The 12385-nt window shown below is 36.0% G+C and overlaps 1 protein-coding gene across 5 annotated transcripts in view; it reads right to left on the bottom strand.

Annotated features, from left to right (window-relative positions):
- Nucleotides 1-12385, bottom strand: part of Lrrc7 (leucine rich repeat containing 7) — a 435124-nt gene that overhangs the window by 311278 nt on the left and 111461 nt on the right. The window lies entirely within an intron of this gene.

Genomic DNA, 12385 nt, shown 5'->3' on the forward strand with positions numbered 1-12385 from the left:
TGTAAAGATGCCAGGTTAGTGTGGTTTCTACTAGGAAGCCCACACAATACTAGACCCACTGTTTTTTCTTGGAGAGGAAGAGGAGTTCACGAGGCCATTCCCCCCTCTTGCCAGAAAGAGAAAGAGAGATTTTTCTTCACTGGTATAGCCCATTGTAGGTAGCCTATAATCCTATAAGTAACCCTCAATAAACTTATTGGTTCTCCAGATTAGACTGCAACCAAATCCTTTCTTTAGTCTGCTTGAACCTGTCTAGATGAACATAAAGTATTTATTATCCCCAGGAAAAGACAAATAACAGGAAGGCATATAACTGATCTCAGTTAGTGAAGGCTCACTTATGGAATGGTACCACAGTATTTATTGCATTTCAGGCTTTACTGTACATAAACTCATATAATCCTTACTATTGTTTTCAATGAAGAAACAACACAGAAAGACACAGTAAATTTCCTGAGTCACAAGGCTTAGCCATGAGTAAAACTGTCAATCAAATATAGATAGCTTGGCTCAGCTTTGTGTTTCAGCTACTCCCAAAGGCCATGGTCCTACACTAGCATCAGAGTGTTTATATGAAAGGGGGAATTGTGAAGAAGGATTTGTGAGGTGCTCTCTTGTAAATACACATCTTACTACTGCATGGGGTATTTTTCTTATGTCTCTTTAAGCTTTGAGTGACAGGCTTCCACAGATTTCTGAAAATCTTTAGTTTATTTCCTAAACCCCAAATTCCGGTGCTTGGCTCTCAGAGAAAAGTAGCCCCAGGTTCATAGAGGTCCTAGTACTTATCAGTCTTTATGCATGCACAATGTTTTTAAGCAAGTAAGACATGGGTATCCCTGCCCATTAGAAGTACGCCACACCAAGGAGTGAACTCAAGTGGTTCCGTGTTCGGTCCTGCTTGATACAACTGTCTGGTGGGACAGATGGAACCTCAGAAAACAACTTGGAGGTAAATTCTCATTTACCAGGTGCAGCTCAAGGAGTTGCAAGGACTTTTTAGAAAGGATAGTGCATCCATAGAGGTCAGGCAAGAAGTTCTGCAAGGAAAAAAGTTTAGGAAGGACATGTCATATGATTTTGCTTTAAGTAATTATTGCAGCTTATCACTGACACAAAGCAAAGCGCCTATTAAAGTAAGACTTTCCTGGATCCCTCAAGGTCTCTCCAGCTCCCTTCTCTATCTGATCAAGGAAATCAGAGAAAAAGTGGCAGATGATAGGGCTGAGAAGGAGGAGATAGACCACACACCCTCCTGTCAGAGCCAAAGAAGCAAACAGGCATATATTGGATGAAAAGAGAAGAAAGAAATATCTTAAAATTTAATGAAAACTGATGGAGAACAATTTAGACTGAGAGAGTCTAATTGCAAATCAAATTTATGCTTTGTGAATTAAAGCCATTAGGGGTTTACTTTCTGAGGATAGTAAATAGAGATATCCCCTTTAAATTCCTTAAATGGGAGCCAAAACTCCAGTTGATTTTCCACTGTGCTATCAAATGTGGTTGCTTAACATACCAGATATATTTAGCGTGAAGGCACAATACAATAATCTGGCTATGTTGTTGGGCTTAGATGATATTGGAACGTTTTTTATTTTTTTTTCCATTTTTAAGGTGATGTTGGGAAGCCAAAATTACACAAGAAGGCCCAGAATGAATTCTCTGGTTATGTGAGGCTTTCTGTTCATTTAGTAAATTAAGGCTTTGGATAAGTCTTATTGCTGGGACATGATTTGGACTGTATCTCGGACTATGTATTCTAGGAGGATATCCCTTTGGTCAGGAGAGAATTATATCAGTATAACAAAGCACTGGTTGAAATGGAATTAAACCAGAGTGGGAGCTGGAGTTTTCCTGGAATCATGGAGATATTGGGAATTCTCTCTCTGGTTGTTTACATTCCGAGATGTATTTAGGTATCAGAGTTCAGTTCTATCACTGAAGACTGACTCACATGATCCACTACTACTGTAGGCAGTTATAGGTATGTCAAGGATAATCTTGGAGGGAATAGGATGACTGATGGTTGCTCATATCTCATATTTCATGGGGAACCCTTTCTCTCAAATCTGAAAATGTCCCTATTTTCCACAGATGGAAACCCATAGAAGGTTTATTTCTTCTTCAGCATGCAGAACTGGTTGGGCACCAATATTCTGTCCCTGCTGGTTAAACTAGGCTGGCTGCCATGTTTGTTAGAAGTTTTCATACTACAAATGATTTGTGTCCTTCTAAGGAAAAACAAAAGAAGAAGAAGAAGAAGAAGAAGAAGAAGAAGAAGAAGAAGAAGAAGAAGAAGAAGAAAAACCCAAAACAAAACACACAAAACAAAACAAAAATAAAGCAAAACACCAAAACCAAAAACTAACACTCATTGTGAATTCCTATCACTTTTCAAAGATTAGTGAATCAACACACAGATAAAAAGTGACAGCCAATTCTTTTGGTGAAGAACAGCCTGCTTTGTCCTAAAGAGAATTAAAAATGCCAAATTACTTATTGAAATTATTGCTTATCAGAGGCTAAGAGGAGAAAAGCAACAGCCTATGTTTGGATACAATTGGACAGGCCTGGAGATGCACTGGAGTGAATGAAATGGTCTCTGTTTTATTTTTGGAACAAAACAGTGGAAAAGAAAGAAAAACTTTTACTTTGAAGATTTCCTTAGGGGAACATTTACATTTTTATAGTCTAGTTTAGACAGCTATGAAATAGAGAGTAACCTGAAACTTTGGGAAAAACAGATGTTTAAATAAGTTGATAGACTGGGGTCTGAGGAATGTAAAATAGAGATATAGAAAGGAAGTCACAGAGCACAGAGAAATCTATAGAAGCCAGAACAGAATTTCTGGAACAGTTTGAAAGGAGACCCCTAGAGGGACAGTCAAGGAAAATATGACAATGTTAACACAGATAAAAAGGCTACAGTGACAAACAACACCTGGGGAACTGTAGGTTGAAAAATAGTGGTGGTAAGAAAGAGCCCAGAAAATCTGGACATATTTCACAGGGAAGAGACAGAAAACCAACAAGAAATATTCAAGGTATTCTTAGATGAGTTTCAAAATAATTATTTCTATGGATTCCCATGTTGCCTTGCCTAAGGGAGCTCTCAAGAAATTTATGGAATTGGGCAACTTCCAGAAAGATAAGATTCAGTACCAGAGGCATCTCACAGAAAGAGGAAGGCAGAGAGATGAGAGGTCCTGTCTGGGCTTGGGTTTTGTCGGGAGTAGGAAATTTCCTTTGGGTGGAATTCTCTAACATAGAAATACGGCAAGATTATAGCAAGGGATGATTTGGAAGAGTTAGAATTTAAGAATGTCATATCTTTAATTTGGGAGAGCTCATGAGATCAGATTTGTAGAAATAATTTACAAAATATGTTTGGGTTCTAGAATAATGAGTAACTAACAAAAAATAATACTAAGTAGTGGTAGGTTAACATTATTTAAAAGAAAGGAAGAGGTCAACAAGGGGAGCCCTTTAAGCTAAATTCAGTTCCGAGCCAGTGGACAAGCAAACAAATTATCTCATGTGAAGATTAGCATGTCAGCATGACTGGACCAACATGCAAGATACTCAGTCAACTTATGTTACCGATGTTTCTGAGAGGGTTTTTTTTTTTTTTTTTTTAATATGTTTAACTTGAAATTCAATAGGCTTTGTGTAAAACATATTGAGCTTGTAATGTGGGTAAAGCTAAATGCTTTAGCAGGAAAAGAATTAGCACTCTCCTGCTAGCATACATCCTTTGAACTCAAAATTGCAATACTGGGTTTCAAGTTGCCAGCTTACTTTGCCTAGCAACCTCCACAATGAGGTGAGCCAATTTCTGAAAATAAATTTCTATATATAGGTTATCATGCTAGTTCATTTTCTTTTCAGAATCTGGTATCAGATAGTCAATGAGGATGCATACATAATGATATACATGCAAAATACATACATGTATATATAAATGTGAGATAATATATGTATATATAAATATATTATCTGTGAAATATTTACACTATAACTGTTACCTATGTAAAAATCTTACCATTTTCATGGCAATCTCATTTTGAAGAATAATAAGGAGTGATAAAATATTGTCAATTTTACTTTTGAAGAAAAGATGCAACAGACTGAATGTCTATTACCAAGGAAAGCAGGTTTCTTGAAGGAGTATCTTTATTCCCCATCAGTCCCCTGGGACACACATTCTGAAATAGGGACACCAGCCTTGGGTCAGGGTCATGGTGAGGTTGATTCTGACCAGCAAACTGATAAAAATGGCAGAAACAGAATGAACTTGAGTTCTACAGCAACACAGATGACAGTGGCCACTGGGGCTCAAGGATCAGAGACCCTGGCTCTTCAGACTTTAGAGACAAACTAATATTCAGAACACCCATTATTTCCAGAAAGAAAAATTTAAAGAATTTAAAAGTTTTGAAAACATGATATAGAACAGAAAAACACTGCAAATAAACTCTAATAACTTGAGTGTCCAGCATGGCAAGTTTCTAAATTTTGCAAAAACCACAAGTGTCTTAATCTCGCTGAAAACAGAACCAGTATTTTAGGCAACTATTTCCCAGGGTGTTATAAACAATCTTTGAGTGGAATGTTCTAATTAAGTGCACAACTCAAAGATTCTCAACAGTCTGTAGACATCATTCTGTCTCCAGGTATCCTCAGCTTCCCTTGTTGACATTGCTTTCAATTGTAAATATTATGACTTTAGTCCATTTTTTTACAGTATGAATTACCTATGTATTTGTCATAATTTACTTTGTTTTATGTCTGCTTTCTCCAACTCAGAATATTATTTGTCTACTTAAGAATTTACGTTTTTGTTCATTGTATATCAATTATTATTCTACAGAAAAGTAGAAATAATGGGATATATAATATAATATTTATATATAATGAGAATCATTAAAATTGCAGTACAACACTGTAATAATTATGAGGCTGAGAAGTGTAAGTGCTTTTGTCTGCAAGCTGGACACCTGGAGTAGACATCAGTGTGGCTGAAAGGCCTGGAGGTCAGAGGCAAATGTGGAAGGATGTTGTATCTGCTGTTACTAGAACTGCGGGCACCAGAGAAAACCAATGTCCACATGCCCTCAGTGTAACAGCATGAATCCATCTCTTTGTTCTCTTCAGACCATCAGAGGTTGGATGATGCCCACCCACTGTAGTGAAATGCGGTGTAATTTACTCATGCCAGTGGTGGCCTCTTCTGGAAGCACCTTATAGATACATAAAATTCATCTTCAGCTAAACATTGAATATCAAGTTGACACATAAGATGGATCTTGGCATTATGTATCAGAAGCACCAGGGAGTGAGTGGAGAGAGGCACTTAGACCTTTGGTATGTGTTGTGTAAATTAATGTAAATTGATCATATCTATAGATTGGTCACAGGTAGGACATAATTTTAGAAGAAAATAAAACTTACATGAAGTGTCACTTCATTTCACTTTGCTTCAGAGTGTTCTTGGAATAAAATTTGTAGTGACTCTTCTTTTTGACCCTAGAATGACTCAATGGGAAGAAGGGTCTGGTGTCTAGAGGGCAATGGAATGCTTCCTTCACTGTTAAAAGTTGAGCAATGACCTTGAATAGATTGGAAGATTAGAATTATGGAGGACCTTAGACATAGAGTCTTCTCTGCACTTTTCTAGACTCCCAACACTGTCTTGCTGTTTGTGTCTTAATTATCCTTGAAAGCCTATGAGTTAGTGGCTTGCTACTCAGAGAATTAATACTGTGGGGTGGGGTGGGATGGGAAAACTTGGGCCAAATTGTTGGTTTGAGATGACTGGTTTAAGAGACTAAGTTTGTTGCTCCTTTACTTTTACCTTTCCTAGCCATAAAATGAACAGTTTTGTTCTGACAACTACATTTATTAAAGTATACAGCTTCTCTATGGTCTTAGGACTATGGGAGCAATTATTAATGGACCAAAACTTTTAATTATGATAATCTCATATAACTGTTATCTGTCATATTTTCCATAGCAATGATAAGCTGATTTAGACTGTTGCATACATAAAAAAAAATAAAAATTTTAAAATTTAAATTTTTCTCTCAACCCCCCCGTGTGTATGTGTGTATGAATATAGGCCATCTGTGTGCCCATGCAGCCCAGAAAAGGGCATCAGATGCCCTGTAGTTGGAATTACAGGTGAGTGTGAACGACCTAATAGAGGTGTTGGGAATTAAAAGTACGTTCTTTGGAAAAACATTAAGCTTCTTAATTGCTGCCATCTCTCCAAATTCTTACATGATATTTTATGATTCATTTATTCATACATAGACATTTAAGGCTTAGAATCATTTCTGACTTTAGTTAGGAAAGGAAGCAGTTTTCTTTATTTGTAAAGTTTGAAGGAGTCCCTGAATTAGTATCTAGCCTTCCCTTCTTTTAGATGGAGCTGATTTGGTAAAGAAACATTACATAATTCTTTTCTATAACACATTTCATGGTCAAAAATCACAAGCATGTACTCCAATCTGGTCTTCGTAAATCGTAAGAATGACAGCTGATATGTAACTTCCTCAGATTGTCACTGTATTACAGATATAGTCTGCTGGGTATCATCACAGTCCAACTATCCTTTTAGCCGTAACTACTGTAGTAGTAATTTAGTTGTGCCTTTGATAAGTACTCACTGTTTAAGGAGGTGATTATATGTCAAATGTTATTTTTTACTATTAGAGATTAAAAGATGCATAAAACATGTCTGCTTCATCTGTAAGAAGCTTATAATAGAGGGGGCTGAAAAAAACTTGCAAATGAGAGGATAATATACTGCAGTAAGTACTACTGAACACCCCAAGATCTACAGGAGGGGTTACAAAAAGTACCATATAAGCAACACCAGGACTGTAGGAATTACTACAGAAAGACTTAAGGCAGTATATGAAAAACTTGTCTTGTTCAAAGAGTGTCAAGAACAGAGAAGAGGAGGCTCATCTTCCTCCAAGAGAGCAGAGAGGTACCAGAAATGTGGTCATGAAGGAAGGAATATAGAACAAGACAAATTTAAACTTTGAGGATCTTATTTGAAAAGTCTGTAATCTGATAACAAGTCAATCCTTTTCAAAAATGTCTTAAATAAAACTTTGTCAAATTTTTTCTATCAATTTTCTGGATTTTTACCTGTTTTTTCTTGTCAGAGATCTCTTGTTCTTTGGTTCTTCCCAGTCATGGATGCCAGTGGTTAAAACTCATTTACAGTGAAGCTTTATGTGACTGGAGAAATTGCACTTCAGGGTATGTCCAGTGAAGGTTAAAGTTCAATATGGGCAAGTGAGCAGCTAGGTCACAGGTGAGAGAAAAATAAATGATAATGGATGTTTTCTAAACTTTGATCTAACATGTACTTACGGGAGATGCTGTAGAAATAACACAGTAGCTAAATCAAAGTGGGGATACAATGATATTTAAGTATGCTAGGATTTTTTTTTTATTACTACCTTAGGTGTTGAAAGCTTTGAAAAATATCTGGAATACCCCAGGGTGGTCCAAGGTTTTAGTAGCTACCACTATTTCTAAAGTTTAAGAATGTTCAAGTTAAGGATAGAACCTTATCTAATCTCTCTTTAATCTTACTTTTACACTGTGATAAAATAAGTAGTCAGTAGAATGTGTTGATTACGTGTATGCACATAGAAATCAGCTGAGCATGATATCAGATTTCTTATCCATTGTTTGACACTATGTAACAGCAACAGAAGACAACAAGAAGCATGATGTTTAATGAGATTTTATAATTCACAATTAGAGATAATCAGAAGTCACTGAACACCTTTTCCCCATGAATCTTCTTGCTAAAATCATGTATATTATTTATATGATTTTATAGTCATCTTAGAAAGGTACCTTGCCATGAGTACTGGGAGGTCTTGTTCCCTCAAATGAATGTACAAAACTGAACTACTAAACAGAGGTGGGGCTTCATATAGAAATAAGAACCTAATGAAGAAAAGAATGCTTTTTTTTTTCACCCAACACAGCTGAGATGAAGCTGAATAAAAGACTAGAGCTCCAGAATCATTTTTTTGCTTGTTTGCTATTTGAGATATGGTCTGACTATGTAGTTCAGGTTAACCCATGGTTTACTATTATGCTTTTTATCTCTCTAGTGCTAAGATTTCGAACTTTCCAAAACTTTTCCACCAGAGGAGCCTTTGCCTATATTGCATTCACATTCTGCACTGATTTTCCTCTATAAATCATGAAGCATCTAATTTGTATTGATGTTTCAATTGTTGATTCATTGACATTTAAAATCTACAGTTCTTATCAAGAGTGACTGTTGAAGTTCTCATATCTTTGAAAGAGGAAAGTAAAATGGAAAACAATGTCAAAAGACAAGGTAGTTGAGTTTAGCTGTAATGCATAAGTCTTAATTTTTCAGCTTCTCTGGTGGCTAAGGCAGGAAGATCGAAAGTCTAAGGCTGGCTCGAACAACAGAATGAGTTCAAGACCAACCCAAGCAAGTCATCAAGACTTTATCTCAAAGTATTTTAAAACATGAACAAAGAGGAAGGCTGGTTGGGTTAGCTCAGTGGTGTGTACTTGCCTACCATGTATGAGAACCCGGGTTTCCTCTCCTGTACTGGAGTTGCAGGAGGAAAGTGATGGTTCTAAAATATGAACAGTTACAGCAACATGGTGTAGAGGGAAACATGCAGCCAGAACTCTGGGATTCTGAGATTATCTTGGGTGGTTCTGGTTTAATCAGGTGAAGATTGAAAAGAAGGGCAGGACTCAAACTGGGAAAAAGAGAGAATAAGCACCCATATTTAGAATGTTATCTGGAATCTAAAGGGTGTCCTCAGATGGCAGCAAGCAAAAACAAAGGGCAGTTGACTATCAACTCTATGTGAAATAAATTCTGCCATCAGGTTAAAGCATACAAATAGATTCATCCCAAACTAAGCTTCTGATAAGACCCAAGCTGACAACCTAGAACTTGCTATTGAGAGATAATGACAATTTAAGCCAACGGATTTATTGTAGCTGATGAAATGGAGATAGAAAATCTTTACTGCAGCCTAAAGAAGTTATTGATGATCTGAATGGTAACTGTCCTAGTGGAGTGACAGGATGAAGACTCCCTCCCAGGCTTATTTGAAGGAGCAAGTGTGAAGCAAGCAAATGGGGCTGCCACGGATGACTCTTTGGGGAGATCTTTAAAAAAGTACATAAAACATGTATTTCTAGCTGGTTGAGGATGTAGTTTTAAGGACATATATTTATTTGATTTTTAAAAATGTGGAATAAACTTGTCTATGTCTAAAAGTCTGTTCTTACAGAATTAGCTTATTTTTTTTTCTGGTTGTCTGCTCAGCCTTGTTAGATGCAGCACAGACATATAAAATTGATATTTAAAAACTAGCTAAGAACATTATCTGGTGACCCAATGTTGATCTCAATATTGAAAACATTATAAAAAATTAGAGCTTAAAAAGTTATCATAAAATATCTTCCACAAAAATGATACTGTCAAATTAACAGAGCAAAATGTGTGGGTTGGACTCTAGGCTGAACCTGTGCATTCAGAGGATGTAACTACTCCCTGTGTTAAGTGCATTGCTGGATAATATGAATTATAGTCCAGTGGTTTTAAGGTCAGCCTGATGCTACCTATGTGGAACCTGTAGTGCACCACACAATATTTTTTCTACAAATGAATAATATGAATTTTCAGGTTTTGGCATTTCATTGTTTTGGAAGCTAGGAGCTCATAAATTTTTAGGTAATTTGCATTTTTTGAAAATATTCTATTGTTGATATTTAATCTTTTGCTATGTGTTATAGTCCTAAATACTGGCCCCTAAGGCCTGGTTGCCCACAGGGATGAAAGTATCTGCATATAAACCGAAGTGACACTATGTAACCTGACCTCCTAGTTATGGTGAATAAAATTGTGTACAGCCTATAGCTGGTCAAGAGATAGGTGAAGTCTTTGGATCCTGGTATTAGAATAAGAGGCAGGGGCCAGGAGGAGAGGGAGAAAGGAAGTAGGTACAGATAGAAGAAGTTGTCGTGGGGTAGATGAGTTTTGAAAACATGGTCATGAGAGCTGGCCAATTGGAGTTAAGAGCAGACTAGATGGAAAATAGCAAGTTGTATGGAGTTATTTATGAGGAAGTAGATTCTAGAGCTAAGAGGTTAGATATCTGCTCAGTTCTAGTACATTAAAGGCTTATTAATAAAAGCTTATAAAGGTTGTATTTCTTTTATTTGGGAACTGAATGATCAAAGACAGGGCACAAACCCCAAATTTAAGATTAAATATCTACTACAACATTCTATTTTCCTTAAACAGAGGATTAATTTGGCATAAGAGTATAATATTAGTAAGCTAAATGAGGAAAAGTTAGAGGGAGGGGAAGAAATCAAGAGACTGGAAAAAACTTTGTATGTCCCAGGTTCTGTGTAACATACTTAATGTGTAAATCTTTATCTTCTCACAGTAGTCCTGTGAAGCATCAAGGCATGACTCACTATTACTCTTACTTTAGAAGTATATCAATAGAGGTCTTTATGAAAATAATACATGGCATACTGCAGTTAGTTATTGTCACGTGTTGTGCTAGAGAATAGACCTTCTCACATGCTTCTAAAGTTAATAAAGTACCACAGTGTTTTGCTTCCACTGTTAAAAATGGGCAATATATAATTTCATGTGAGGGTTTCCAACAGTACTAACTTTCTTAGATACATATGAAGTATGCATAGTCAATATATGTAGTTTACACCAGAAAGCAATAAGGCTTATTGCTTTTAAGTATAAAATATATCTATTGATATCTCCATCACCATTAGTCTTGTGTAGTTGATGGCTTAATCTCATCTGCCATCAATCACTTGCTTAGCCGGTGGCCTACAGGCTTATCCTTGCTTCACAGTCTCTAATATGGCTTCTTAAAGTACAGATCACTACTTTCATCTAAAGAGATATTTAATTCAGCAAGTTTGTCCACAAGCTTTTGAATCTGCACATCTAATGAGTTCTCAGGTGATTCATCTGCTGCTGGCTTAGATGCTACAATTTGAGAATCACTTCTTCAGACAGGAATTTAAATCTTTCCCAATACATGTGAGATGGCTAGCTCATTATGGCAGCACTGAGAAGGCTGAGACAAGAGGCCAGTTTGAGCAATCTAGTGAGATTTTGTCTCAAAGAACTAAAAAAAAAAAATAGATAAATAAAAAATTTTTTCTTATAAAGAACCAGGCACAGGACTTTGGCTTTGTTCTGTGGAACATTTGGCCTGAATCATGACTGCTGAGTCTTTCTGTTCAGGCAAAAGTCGTTCTGCAGAACAGCTAAACAAATATGTGATGCCAATGTTTCCATAAAGTCATATGTACAGAAATAGGCATCAGGGTGAATACCATGGTTAATGCAGTTTAGTAAACTTTGGCCTATATAATTCACTAAAAGAGTACTCATGGAAAATCACTATATAATAAACAGTAGCTACCTGGGATCCATCTATCAATGTATCTATATATCTTCTAAGTTTTTAAGTTAAATATATAAACCTAGACCAGAGATGTAGATGAGATATTGACCCAGAAAAGAAGAGAAATCCCAGTGTTTCCTATGAATTCAGTAATGAATATAAAACTTATAGCTAGAATCTTCATAAGTACTTTTGGCTGAATAACATCTTCACTTTCACATTTTAGTTTTATTTTCAGGATTAGGAGACACAAATTCACATGTAAAAGATTGACACTCTAGTGAATGACATAGAAGTCACTACAAAAGGTATCTCTTGACTTTACTACACAACATACAGTAAAAGTGCCTTACTTGCTGAGTATGCAGGCAATGTATTTGATACTTACTCACACTTCAAGCTACTTTAAAATCCAAATGTTAAGTTAACAAACGACTGTGCCATCTATGTCTGTGGAGCTCAGCATTAACTTTATAGTTAAGAAATGTAAGTTCTTAAAATTGGACAAAATTCAGATGAATGTTTGTCATAATGGAACATAATTTAGTTCTCCAAAAATAACTCCATGCAAATACCACAAGAAAAGTTAGTATCATGAGTCATCTGACAAACTTCAAATGCGAATAGCATGTCAAAAGTCTCCAACAATCTGTTATATGCTATGGAATATAAATATTTAAATGAAGTCTCTTCAGATGACTACACATTCTAATATAAAACAATTTGAGGCTGGATTAAAGTGTCTTTATAGTGTCACTTATAAAATCTATCTTTCAAAACATTTTACTAAATTCCATTAAATCAAACTTTTCAGTTTGACAAATAGGTCTGCATTTACCCTTAGGCATTTAATTCTCTAGTAACAGTGTTTCTCAAAGAGTGTGACATTTTAAGAAAGAAAA

The sequence above is a fragment of the Arvicanthis niloticus genome, chromosome 4 (assembly GCF_011762505.2).
Source record: "Arvicanthis niloticus isolate mArvNil1 chromosome 4, mArvNil1.pat.X, whole genome shotgun sequence".
NCBI classification, from domain to species: Eukaryota; Metazoa; Chordata; class Mammalia; order Rodentia; family Muridae; genus Arvicanthis; species Arvicanthis niloticus.